Below are 12,442 nucleotides of genomic sequence, written 5' to 3' on the forward strand. Positions count from 1 at the left end.
CCCACCCGTGCCGCTCACTTGCGCTGCACGCCACGTGCCTAAACCTGTGTTGGTCGTCCGCGCCACGCATTACGCACCCTCGCCCCACTCCCCGCTCGTCGCTGACGCCTCACTCCGCCTTGCTCCCTCCATCCCGTCACACGCGCCGCTTGCCCCGCTGATTGTGGCAGAACCGTCCGAAATAATATACTTTCGGGGGCGCTCGTCTTTCGCTAGACACTAAGCACCTCGAAAGTGAGCTACATCGGACAGTTCCGTCGAGCACACCAGTAAGGTCCTAATGGCTAGAGGGAGTGAATAGCCTATTAAAAATTCTACAACAACACTTAACAATCCAGTTAGACAATTATAAGGCGAAGCCAGTGTTGCGCTACCCTACTAAAAAGCAAGCCACTTACCACAATTCTAACTTATATAGTTTCTATCCACACAATAGCTATGACACTACACTAAGTTAATATGCTCTCAAAGGCTAACTAAAGAGCCACACTAACCGAACTAACAAGCTCTCACAACTAGCTACACTAAAGAGCTTGACAACTAGTTTGCGGTAAAGTAAAGAGAGTGGGAAATTTGTTTATACCGCCGTGTCGAGGAAGGAGCCAATCAATCACAAGAATGAATACCAATGAAGACCAATCACCTCGAAATCAAATGATGAACACAATGATTTTTTACCGAGGTTCACTTGCTTACCGGCAAGCTACTCCTCGTTATGGCGATTCACTCACTTGGAGGTTCACGAGCTATTGGCATCACATGCCAAATCCTCAATAGGGTGCCGCACAACCAACACAAGATGAGGATCACATAAGCCACGAGCAATCCATTAGAGTACCTTTTGGCTCTTCGTTGGGAAAATGTCAAGAACCCCTCACAATCTCCACGATCGAAGCCGAAGACAATCACCAACCTCCGCTCGACGATCCTCGCTGCTCCAAGCCGTCTAGGTGGCGGCAACCACCAAGAGTAACAAGCGAATCCCGCAACGAAACATGAACACCAAGTGCTTCTAGATGCAAACACTCAAACAATGCACTTAGATTCTCTCCCAATCTTACAAAGATGATGAATCAATGATGAAGATGAGTGAGAGGGCTTTAGCTAAGCTCACAAGGTTGCTATGTCAATGCAAATGGCCAAGAGAGTGAGCTTAAGCCGGCCATGGGGCTTAAATAAAAGCCCCCAAGAAATAGAGCCATTGTACCTCTTCACTGGGCACAACACGGGGTGACCAGACGCTCCGGTCATATTGACCAGACGCTGGACCTCAGCGTCCGGTCATGCGATGCGTGCCACGTGTTCCCTCTCTTCAAATGTTGATCGTCCGATCTCAACGGTCAAGTGACGACCGGACGCTATAGCTCAAAGTGACCGGACGCTGAACCCCAGCGTCCGGTCGTTTCTAGTAAGCATCCAGAGATGACTTTTCACGACCGGACGCGTCCGGTCATGCTCGACCGGACACACCTAGCGTCCGGTCACTCGGCGACTCCTCTGTGCACGACCATGTCAGTGTGACCGGACGCAGCCAGCCAGCATTCTGCGTTTTTTCTACTGCTACTGACCGGACGTGCCGGTCCTTCAGAGACCAGCGTCCGGTCACTTATAGTGACCTCCATCATTTCTGTCTAGGGCGCCGGTGGCACTATCGGACTATCCACACTCTACGGGCGGACACTTCGCCAGTGAAGTTTCTAACCCTTACTCAAATATGCCAACCACCAAATGTATCACCTTGTGCACATGTGTTAGTATATTTTCACAAACATTTTAAGGGTGTTAGCACTCCACTATATCCTAAATGCACATGCAATGAGTTAGAGCATCTAGTGGCACTTTGATAACCGCATTCCGATACGAGTTTTACCTCTCTTAATAGTACGGCTATCGAACCTAAATGTGATCAAACTCTCTAAGTGTCTTAATCACCAAAACAAAATAGCTCCTACTATTTATACCTTTGCCTTGAGCCTTTTGTTTTTCTTCTTCTTCTTTTCAAGTCCAAGCACTGGATCATCACCATGGCATCACCATCATCATGTTATGATTTTCATTTGCTTCACCACTTGGAATGTGCTACCTATCTTATGATCACTTGATAAACTAGGTTATCACTTAGGGTTTCATCAATTCATCAAAACAAAACTAGAGCTTTCAACACCCAAGAGAAAACTCGACACAATCCACGTTTTACATCCAGAATCCAATAATAAGTACGAGCTTACAATATTTAGTCCATTTCATACAACAAGAGTTCTTGTAAATCATTTATTACAATACCAGAGTTTAGAGTGCGATAATTAAACAGCGGAATGAAAATAAACATCTAGCGAAACGATACAAGGATCCGTCTGTGCTCATCAGAAGAATCCTCCACACAAGAGCTACTCCTCAAGCTGCACCTGCAACATGGGTAAAATAAACCCTAAGTACACAATATACTCGTAAAGACTTACCCGACTAGTGGGAATAGTTCCCGACTCTCAAGAATATGATTGGCAATATGTGTTTGTTGTTTTCTTTTTATTTGCGGAAAGCCTTACTAATAGTTCATCCATACAGTCAAGTTTTATCAGCAGTTATGATTACTTCATTAGCTAACTATTCTAGATAAGCATCTATTCTATTTTCAAGCAATCAGAACCACTTCATCATCTTTCATCTTTCAGTTCTAACTATGGTGCTAGACCATAGCTAAGTTATACCGTCTCATAGAAACAGCGATTCATGAACTAATATATCCCAGCTGGGTACCCCAAAACACATGGCCCGTTTGTACCCCAGGCACAAACAAGACCAACCCGTTCCACTCCTATTACGTGGTCTAAGTCCCTGTTCAAACTTGGACTCCAAGCCCCACACTTAAATCCTGGTCTCACTATGGTGCTTAGACCTCCACCTTTTTTCGCCTCCAATCAGTCGGTCTAGAAAGAGCCTGAACCCACGATAAGAACGTAATAAGCCTTTCCGTCCCCATAAGCAAGTATGTGCTCAGGATAAAAAGTCTGTGACCTGACTACCATCCACAGCAACGGATGGTCCTTAATCGACACGAACAGGGAAAACAGTATAACCAAGCTAAGCCCCATTGGCCACGGGACACAACCCATTACACCCACCAATATTCATACCATATCCCTGTCTGGTCTCCATTTTTTTTCATCATTTTATTATGAGAGTAATAATAATCCTCTATTGTGAGCAACGGCAAGTTACTCACGCTACCGATGACCTAAGCATAGCATCTACTCGAACCTACACTAGTAAGACTCTTAGACAGGTATATCTATGCATGTGGTTTCCACAAAATTTCTATAACGTAAATGCACATAACATATATAAACAGTGATTATAAAAAAACAAGGGGTTATGCACCGGGGTTTGCCCTTCGTCATAGCCGAGGCACGACCTTAATGGCACGTCAGTGAAAAGGAGTCAAATTGGAGCTTGGCTAGGGCGTCATCATGGCTATGCGGGGTCGGGCGGCAAGAAGATGGGAGGGCGAAGGTGCCAACGGGCGAAATTGAGTAGAAGTGACCGCTCTCTGGCTCGCACGTGGGTGTGGCTCGACAACGGTAGAGAGATGAGAAACAAAGAGAGGGCACGGCGTGTGCGCGCCTTGGCTGGATGTGGTTGGTGTGACCACGGAGACCCACGTCTAGGCGCAAGCAGATAGGCCCGTGCGTTCACGACCGGCATGGCCCGCGCGCCGTAGTGCCATCAATGGCATGGTGACGACAAGGACAGCCACGTGCGCGCGGCATCCAACCGGGCCAGAGGCGTAGTTCATGGACGACGCGATGGTAGCGACTATGTCGCGATGCACGACGGGCTGGCAACACGGTAGCGCGTGGGATAGGGGCAGCGTCGCACAGCCGCGTGAGCAGCAGCAATGACCCTAGACCACAGCGCCCCTGATGGACCAGACGACCGACAAGGCTAGCCGAGGATGGACAGCGTGCAGCGCGCTCAAGACGCACCGACGCGACTAAAAGGTCCTTGTTTGGTTTTGGTAATTGAGTGACAACCTAGGTGGACTAATTGTGTTTATGTGAGATACACAGGTGATTAGTCCACAGGTACATGTGTGTGAGCAACATATGCCATGGAGGTGAAAATGGCTTGGAGATATTGCAAAGCTCACACATGTGATGATGAAGGAGCTTATTGCACATGAGACATGACATTGAGTTATGTGATCAAGGTGGAGAAGATCAAGACAAGACTTGGCTTGATGGACCGGTTGCAAGCGTGAAGGGCAAGTTAAAGGCTTTGGAGTGATGGACCGCGTGGCGGTGAAGCTTGAGCAAGACTTGGCGCCGATGGACGATGGCAACGGCGAAGAGCAAGTAGAGTCAAGATCGATGAACCAATATGATCATATGATGATATGAAGTGGATCATATCATTGTTGATCGTGTTAGTGCATGTGTTGCATCAACATTAGAGGAGATGGAATGGAATGCGCAAGGCAAAGGTATAACCTAGGGCATTTCATTTCACCGGTCATAGATGTGTAGAGAAGTTTATGACCGGGTTTAGGATAGATGACTGTACTATCAAGAGGGGCAAACTTGTTTGCATATCGATCATCTAGTGCCACTCGAGTGATCTAACTTTGCATTGTCGCTAGGATCGAGTGGCGTGGCATGTTGAGTGGCTAACATCCTTTAGGAAATGATTGTGAAAATACTAACACACATACACATGGTGGTGTACACTTGATGTTGTTGGCACATTTACAAAGGAGGTGGTGTTTGCAGGGGTGAGATGGGTTTGGGTCCCTCTCTCCCTCCCGTCGAGCTTACTTGGTGGGATTCGGCACTTTCGGGAAAATGGAATGCCTATTTTCTATTGCGCCGGATGCAAATTCTGGTGGTTAGCACATTGGTGCAAGGGTGAAGAAGTTAGAAGTGAAAACGAGTTGGTCGCGAAGATGCCGGCGTCGGTCAACTGACCAGACGCTGGATCTGAATGCACCGGACGCTGGAAGGCTGCGTCCGGTCAGGCTGACGTACGGTGACACAGTAGCTGGAGTGTGACCGGACGCTGGCTGCGTCCGATCGCGTTCGACTGGACGTGTCCAGTCATGCTCGGGAGCTTACTGGAAACGACCGAACGCTGGGGGTTCAGCATCCGGTCAGTTGAAGCTGGAGCGTCCGGTCAGGTCAAGTGACCGTTGGAACCGGGATACGTGGTCGTCTGCGAGCGACTGGACGCTGAGGTCCAGCGTCTGGTCAACACGACCGGAGCGTCCGGTCGCTCCGACCGTTGCCCAGTGAAGGGGTAACGGCTAGTTTAGCCCTTGGGGCTATAAATAGAAGTGGCCTTCGGCCATGGCTAGTGTGGAGCACCTTGGGGGACTTTGTGTCCATGCTTGAGAGTGCTTGGGAGTCCTCCATCACACATATACTTGATAGTGATCATTCGATTGTGTGAGTGAGCGATTTTAGTGCGATTGCATCGTGAGGTTGCATCGTATGGCACTAGGTGATCGAGTTGCAAGCCGGTGGTGCTTATTACTCTTGGAGGTTGCCACCTCCTAGATGGCTTGGTGGTGGTCTCCGTCGAAGCCCGCAAGAAGCTTGTGCGACGCTCCGGAGAAGTGCTTGTGAGGGGTACTTGTGCTCGCCCTGCGGGAGTCGCGAAGAGTAACTTTAGTAAAGCGTGTCATTGAGCTACCCTCACTCAAGGGGTAGGTTCTTGTGGCGCCCGACGTGCGGGCTTAGCGGGTGATGCTAATTAGCCGCCGAACCACCAAGTGAGCGGTCGACACAACGGGGACTAGCGTGTTGGCAAACACGTGAACCTTGGGAGAAAAATCATCGTGTCAACCTTGTTCTTTCCATTGGTTTGCATCCCCATTACACAAGCTTGCAATTACTTTTATACATATTAAGCTTGTGTAGTTGCTCTTGTAATTAGATAGCTTGTGTAGCTTGCTAATTATCTTCTTGCTTGTGTAGCATAGAAGTAGCTCCCTTGCGTGGCTAATTTGGTTTTAGTAACCTTGTTAGTCACATTGCTTAGTTTGTGTAACTAAGTATTTGCGCTATCTAATTAGGCATTGGTTGCCTTGTTATTGAGCATTGCTAGTGAGCTTAGTTAGCTTTGTGCTTTTGCTTACTAGCATGTGTAGGAGCTCCCTTTTTGCTTAAAGTACAAGTGGCATAGGTTTGTGTAACCTTGCTCCTAGAATTGTTTAGGAGAGCTCTAACTAGTCCGGCACCTTTATTGCATAATTGTTATCTTTGCAAGGTGCTAGTGAACATATATAGTGGGGTATAGTTTTGGCTAGACCGATAGTTTTAATTCCGCATTTGTATCGGTTAGCCAACGCGATTAAGTTTTAGAAAAGACTATTCACCTCTCCTCTAGTCGCCATCTCGACCCTTCAGCGACGACGTCGTGCCCCTGAGGCACGATGACCGCGCCCACTCGGGGAAACAGGCCGAGGCCGTGCTATGCACGGTTTTTAAAGCTCCCACCGCGACTAAACCAACGGTCTTAGCTACACTCAAGATGGTATATGAGACTACCAAATTGAGCTATAACACTTAGGGATGAAAACGGTCGAAAAAACTCTCAGCCATTTTTACTTTTACATTTGAATACGAAAACAAAAGCGAAAGCGATAAAGCCGGACATGAAAACGAACACAAATTTACAGAATATCGAGAATTTTGAAAACAAACTAATTCGAGCAGAATTATGTCGAACACGGTCGGTGTACGAAAAATCAATACGGAATATTGACCTGTTAGACCAAGTGCATAACAATTAACAAGTGAATAATAATTAAAAAATCCTACAACTTTCTTAAAAAAGTATCTCCATTCGTCACCGTGTAAGAAAGATATGATTTTTCTAGGCAACAAGCGCTTGTACGTAATTTAATATAGTGTTGAAATTTTGTTTAATTTTTTTAAACATCTTAAGGACCTTAAATGAAAAACTAAAGACTAGAAAGTTGTAGATCTTGTCGAAAGCTACAATTTTCATATAAAAACAATCTTCATCTGAGATCGTATGAAAAAGATATAATTTTTCTAAGGTTGGACTTCTAGTGGGCCAAATTTGGTTTAAACCGAATTTCGAAACCAAATTTCAAATTTGGGATATTCCGAATTAAAAGTAGAAAAGTAAAAAATGGTCAGAAAAATGTCTAAACCGTTTTTGTTCTGATTTCTAATTTGGTGTTCCAAATTTTGAACCGAATTTGAATTTGTTCGAAAATACGATTTCGATCGGATTAAACGTAGAAAACGATGCGGTTCGGTACGGGATATTTGCGTACCATTTTCATCCCTAATAACACTACACCATCCCTTAACCGAATCTCTCAAAATAATTTGCTAGACATAGTAATATCTAGATGTTGACAAACTTGAAAAATTTTCTAAGTTTTTGATCTGAACTTGATTTCAATTTATAATTTCTAGGCTAGTAGAAATATTAGTTAGTAATATCATTTTTCAACAGCAAGTATTCCACAGTCATCTACAAAGTTCATATTTCAAACTTTATTTAAGTGTCACATGTGTGTTCTATAGTGTTTTTGTTCAATAAAAATTGGTTTACAACCCACTTATAAACTGTATGAGTTATGGAGTAACTTTTTGTTTAACACTTTTATTGATTGTTTTAATTGTAATGCTTCATCTATGCACTCCATCACATGCACCACCACATAAATATGATGCTCATAACATGTCTTAGTAAATGATTTAGGATGTAACATCGAGGGTGTTACACTGATCCAAGGCCGGTGCTAGTGGTGCTGATGACGGTGGTGCTCTGGCGTCGCCACTGGTGCTGGTGCTGGTGTCGCTTGTGCGCCGTCGTTTGTCACCGGCTCCCACCCCGACACCTGGAATCGACCGGCCCCAGCCTCCCCTATGTTGTAAATGCATGTCTGAAGTGTTTTAGATGTTTATGATGTTTCATATGGATGTTACACTGTTAATTTCAGAAGTTGCACATGTTACAATAGTTATACACATACATTGCAAGAGTTTGTTCAAAATGTTTCATATGTTTGAGACGCATGTTGCAAGTGTTTTACTTGGATGTCGCATATGTTGCAACGGCTATTTTGCAATTTTATATTCTAAATGTTTCATCTGTGTTCAGACGTATGCTACAATTGTTTAATCTGAGTGTTGCAAAAGTAGAATTGAATGTAGAGTTGTTGACCGATGAAGAGGGAGCTAGCGTGGGAGCTATGGCGGCATCGATGTGGGAAGAAAGCACAGGCTGCGCAACACCGGTGTGGAAGAAGCGGAAACATATGCAACATCCAGATAAAACCACTTGCAACATATGTGTGAAACATATGCAACATTCAAATAAAAACACTTGAGACATACGTCTGAAAAAAACAGATGAAACAGACGCTGAGCAACATATGTGTATAGCTATTGCAACATCCCGATCAACATTTGCAACATATCTGAAGTAATTGAAACATATATTTGCAACATAGGGGGAGAGACGGGGGCCGGTCGATTTCAGCGTCACGGTAGGTACCGGCGGCGAGCAGTGGCACGCGAGCACCACCAGCACCGACCTCGCTCGTGAGTGCCCCTTGGCACGCCCAGGGATGACCTGAGGCACCTTGGCACGTGCACCCAACGACCATTGGCAGGGGCAGTGGTGGCCGCCCGCGGTGGCGAGGCGTCCCAATAGTGCTAGGTTGGGGAAGAGGCCGGGGAGGCGCTGCGTGAATTGAGGGAGGTGATTGCGTGGTCGGCATGGGTGGAGGAATGAGACAGTGGTGGCTGCGCGGGGCTCCGCTGCTTTCAGCTGACGCAAGAGAGACGAGAGATGGAGGGTGAGACAAAGTGGGAATATTTTTTTTTTCTTGAGAGAAACGGACGAGCGGAGTGAGAAGCTGCGTCCGAACACATGCCGGCGGGCGGACGTCCATGTCAAAGTATTATCCGATATATTAATGGGTTAGGTCGGCCTTTTTTTCAAGTGGGTCAAATCGGTGATCTATAATCAGGTCTATTCCAATCCAGCTATGATGCCAAACATTTTAACGCTTGCCTAAGCCATTCAACGCATCAGCAGCTACCAAACTCCACCAGCTCGCAACATTACCAGAGAGGGCGCATGTCCTGTTTACTGCTTGGACATGGGCAGATCACCCACCAAACTGTCTCCCACACACAGCAAAATTTATTGTCCTAAAATAAAAGTCGAAGTCGTCGTCGCTTCTCGAGAAGCAACCATTTTTAACTTTCACTAATTATATATAAAATAATATTAATATTTATAATACATAATCAGTATCAATAGATAGATTGTTGAATATACTTTTATAATAAATTCATTTAGAGATATAAATGTTGCACGCATTTTCTATAAACCAGTCAAAGTTGAGAAAATTTAACCTGCATCATATCACATAACTACTTCTATTATGGGACAGAGGGAATATACTGGTTCATCTAGTCAGTACAAGAATGTACAGTATTTCACATTGAATGGGTTGAAATATTGAATCCCTAGTAAAGTTTCGTTTCATGTTTTTTTCTCTCATACCCCTTATAAAAATGTTACGATTGTTCTTTTTTTTTTGTCACGTTTGGTTGTTGTTTTTCGGTAAGAGACGTTTGATCCTTGTTCGGCATTGGTTCTTTGTACACCATACCGTAGCACAATGGTTGAAACTTGCTTCGCCTAAATGTCGATCGTTTGTATCTGGTGGAGTATGTACCATGACCACAATAGTGAGTTCATACTTTCTAGTACGACACTTTTTTTATAAAACACAAAAGGTGAGCAAGTTATATTTGACTAAAAGATCTCTCAACAGTGGTGCCAAACAATTTAACAGTTCCCTCTGGCTGGATGTACTACACTTGTACAGGTCAACTCTAAAAAAAAATAACTGTGGTACTAGTGCCACTCACCGGAGGGGCCATTACGCTTTTACGGAGTATTAGAGAAAATAGAGGGAAAAAAACTGGCCTGCTTCCTGGACAGAGCACCTCTCGGGCTGTATAGGCAGATCCATAGCATATCTAACACCGCAAAAAATAAATTAAAATAACAGTAAAATGCCAAGATTGACTCAACGTTTTTCAGCCATCTAATAAGTTTAGTATGCTCCTTGTTTTCCATGTACGCGTGCAGAAATGCAGCAAGGCCATCGATGATGACACCGTACTTTCAGATATGAGCATTGATTATACGGTGAGCTTATTTCTATATTTGTATAGTAATTTTTGGTACAATTCACTTGGTTTTATATGTACATGTCATTATTTGATTGTAGGTACAAATGTGTCTTAAAGTGCAAGTCCATCGAAGTTGAACTTTTAGGTCATCGGTAGCCCGATAATATTCCATTGGGATGGCCATAACTCTTTCATCCGAAGTGAGTTGGAGGTCCATGAGCACTTGATGGAAAGCTTATTTGATAACCTTTCAAATAGATCTAGTCCTATCTCAATATCACGTCAGCAAGGTCTTCAAATCATCAAGACATTCTGCCGCTATTTCTGTCGGATGCTACGACGTCGTCGTGGTTTTTTATTTACACTTAGGATCCAGGCCCAAGTTGGAGCACGCCCCAAGAAGATGGTGAACATCTAAGAGATGCCCGAGGACGTTCTCCTCCTTGGCCACCACATTAGGAGCTAAGCAAGGGCGTACAAGCCAAGTTGGAGGCCCAATCCAAGTCGAGTTTGAGTCCATCTCGGACTCCAGAAGCAGCGTGTAGTAAAATGGACGTCCAGGTCGTATACGGACTTTGTTTTCGACGATCCACGTATGGATGGAAAGATAATTTGATAAGGTAACTAATGGAAGTGATCCCACATCAAAATTTCATCATAATCAACGGGAATCATCAAATCAAGTTGATGTTCATAATCTGTCAGGGTGCTGCGTCGCCGTCATTTGAGCCGTTGGGCCTTGTAACGTGTTGGGACACCTTATGGACATGAAGAGGGGTCCTTGGGCGCCCCTTAGGCTATATAATCAGTAGCCGCCGCCTATGTTAGGGCTTGATTTTTTGCTTTAGATCAATCTGTCTTTGAATAGTTGTCGTTATCGGTTTGTGAAACTCCACATTTGAGATCTTAATCATATATCTGCAAGTGTCACTGTACTTGAGTTGCGTGTTATCTTATTATTGCTTGTGTTCTTCGATTCGCAGCAAGGATTAGCCTTCTTGGTGAGGTCAATCGGATTGTAACACGGTTGATGATCAGATGAGACGTGGTGCTAAGGTTGCAGGGTTCAGGTCTTTGTGATCTGAAGCTGGATCGGTACGTCGCTCTCCGACCAAATCGATAGTTATCTTGAACTTGACAGAAGATCGGGATCCCCATCCCCATCAGCCATATCATTCACTCCAATTTGCTCCGGGTAATCTTGCACCGCGCTTTGCATTTTCTCATCTAACTCACTGCACACCAGAACAAACAAATTAGTTATCAGTATATGCTCCAAAAAGAAAAGAGGAAAAGTATCTCATATTGGTAGGAAAGGAGCTGATTTGTCCGGAATAAAGAGCGATTAAATCCTATTGGTTCATTCTCAGTTTTTACTTTAGTCATCCCATCGTACGTAATTGATGTAATGAACAGAACTTGTGATAAAAAGAACAGAACTTGCGATTAAATAGTTTCTCCTTGTTAATGTGTCTAACAAGTTAACGCTAGTCATTTTCAAATAATATAATACACGTACTCCATCTGTCCTAAAATAAACCAACTTGTAGCTATGTACCTATACAGTGCCAGAAGTTGATTCATTTTGGGTAGGCCGGAGTACGTACTTGGGTACACAGAATTCACGCCATTTCCTTTTGCAAACAAAGTGCAACCTCATTTGACATTTTCTTGAACATGAATTGGGAATGGAAAGGGATTCCGACCATTCCCACACGTCCACACCATCGTTAGTTCACTAAAAATAGAGCACGTGGCACATTCTAATAAACTAGCAAGGCGAGTACCAACACCCTAAGTAGCAATTACGAGTAACGTAGCGTCCAAAAGTTTGTCAAAAATTAGAGATGTTTCGCTGATAAGTCAGGCTGAAAAGTATTATTCGCTGATTTATTGTGAAAAAAAAATTAGAGATTGATAAGCCAGGCTAATAAATTCAACCGACCAGGGCACCTGAATTGGTGTGCACTGGCGCAGGCCCACCGCGGCGAACGGGAACCTCCATCTCGTCAGGCCACGCGGAGCACTCGAAGGTGAGCGCCACTCCAGGCCGCGCGGCTGTTGTTGCATGCATTGGTGGCCATCGCTTGGCATCGCTCCTCCACCATCTAGCGGTTGATTACAGGAGCTGGTCGAGTGGAATGCCTGATCTGCTGCTATGGCGTTTCCTTGATGAAAGAGGTGGAGGTGAGGCTAAACTTGTGGAGGTCAAAGAACCAAGGGACCAGCTGTCAGAGCAACAGCGTGCATGG

The sequence above is a fragment of the Miscanthus floridulus genome, chromosome 13 (genome assembly GCF_019320115.1).
Source record: "Miscanthus floridulus cultivar M001 chromosome 13, ASM1932011v1, whole genome shotgun sequence".
In the NCBI taxonomy this organism is placed as follows: domain Eukaryota; kingdom Viridiplantae; phylum Streptophyta; class Magnoliopsida; order Poales; family Poaceae; genus Miscanthus; species Miscanthus floridulus.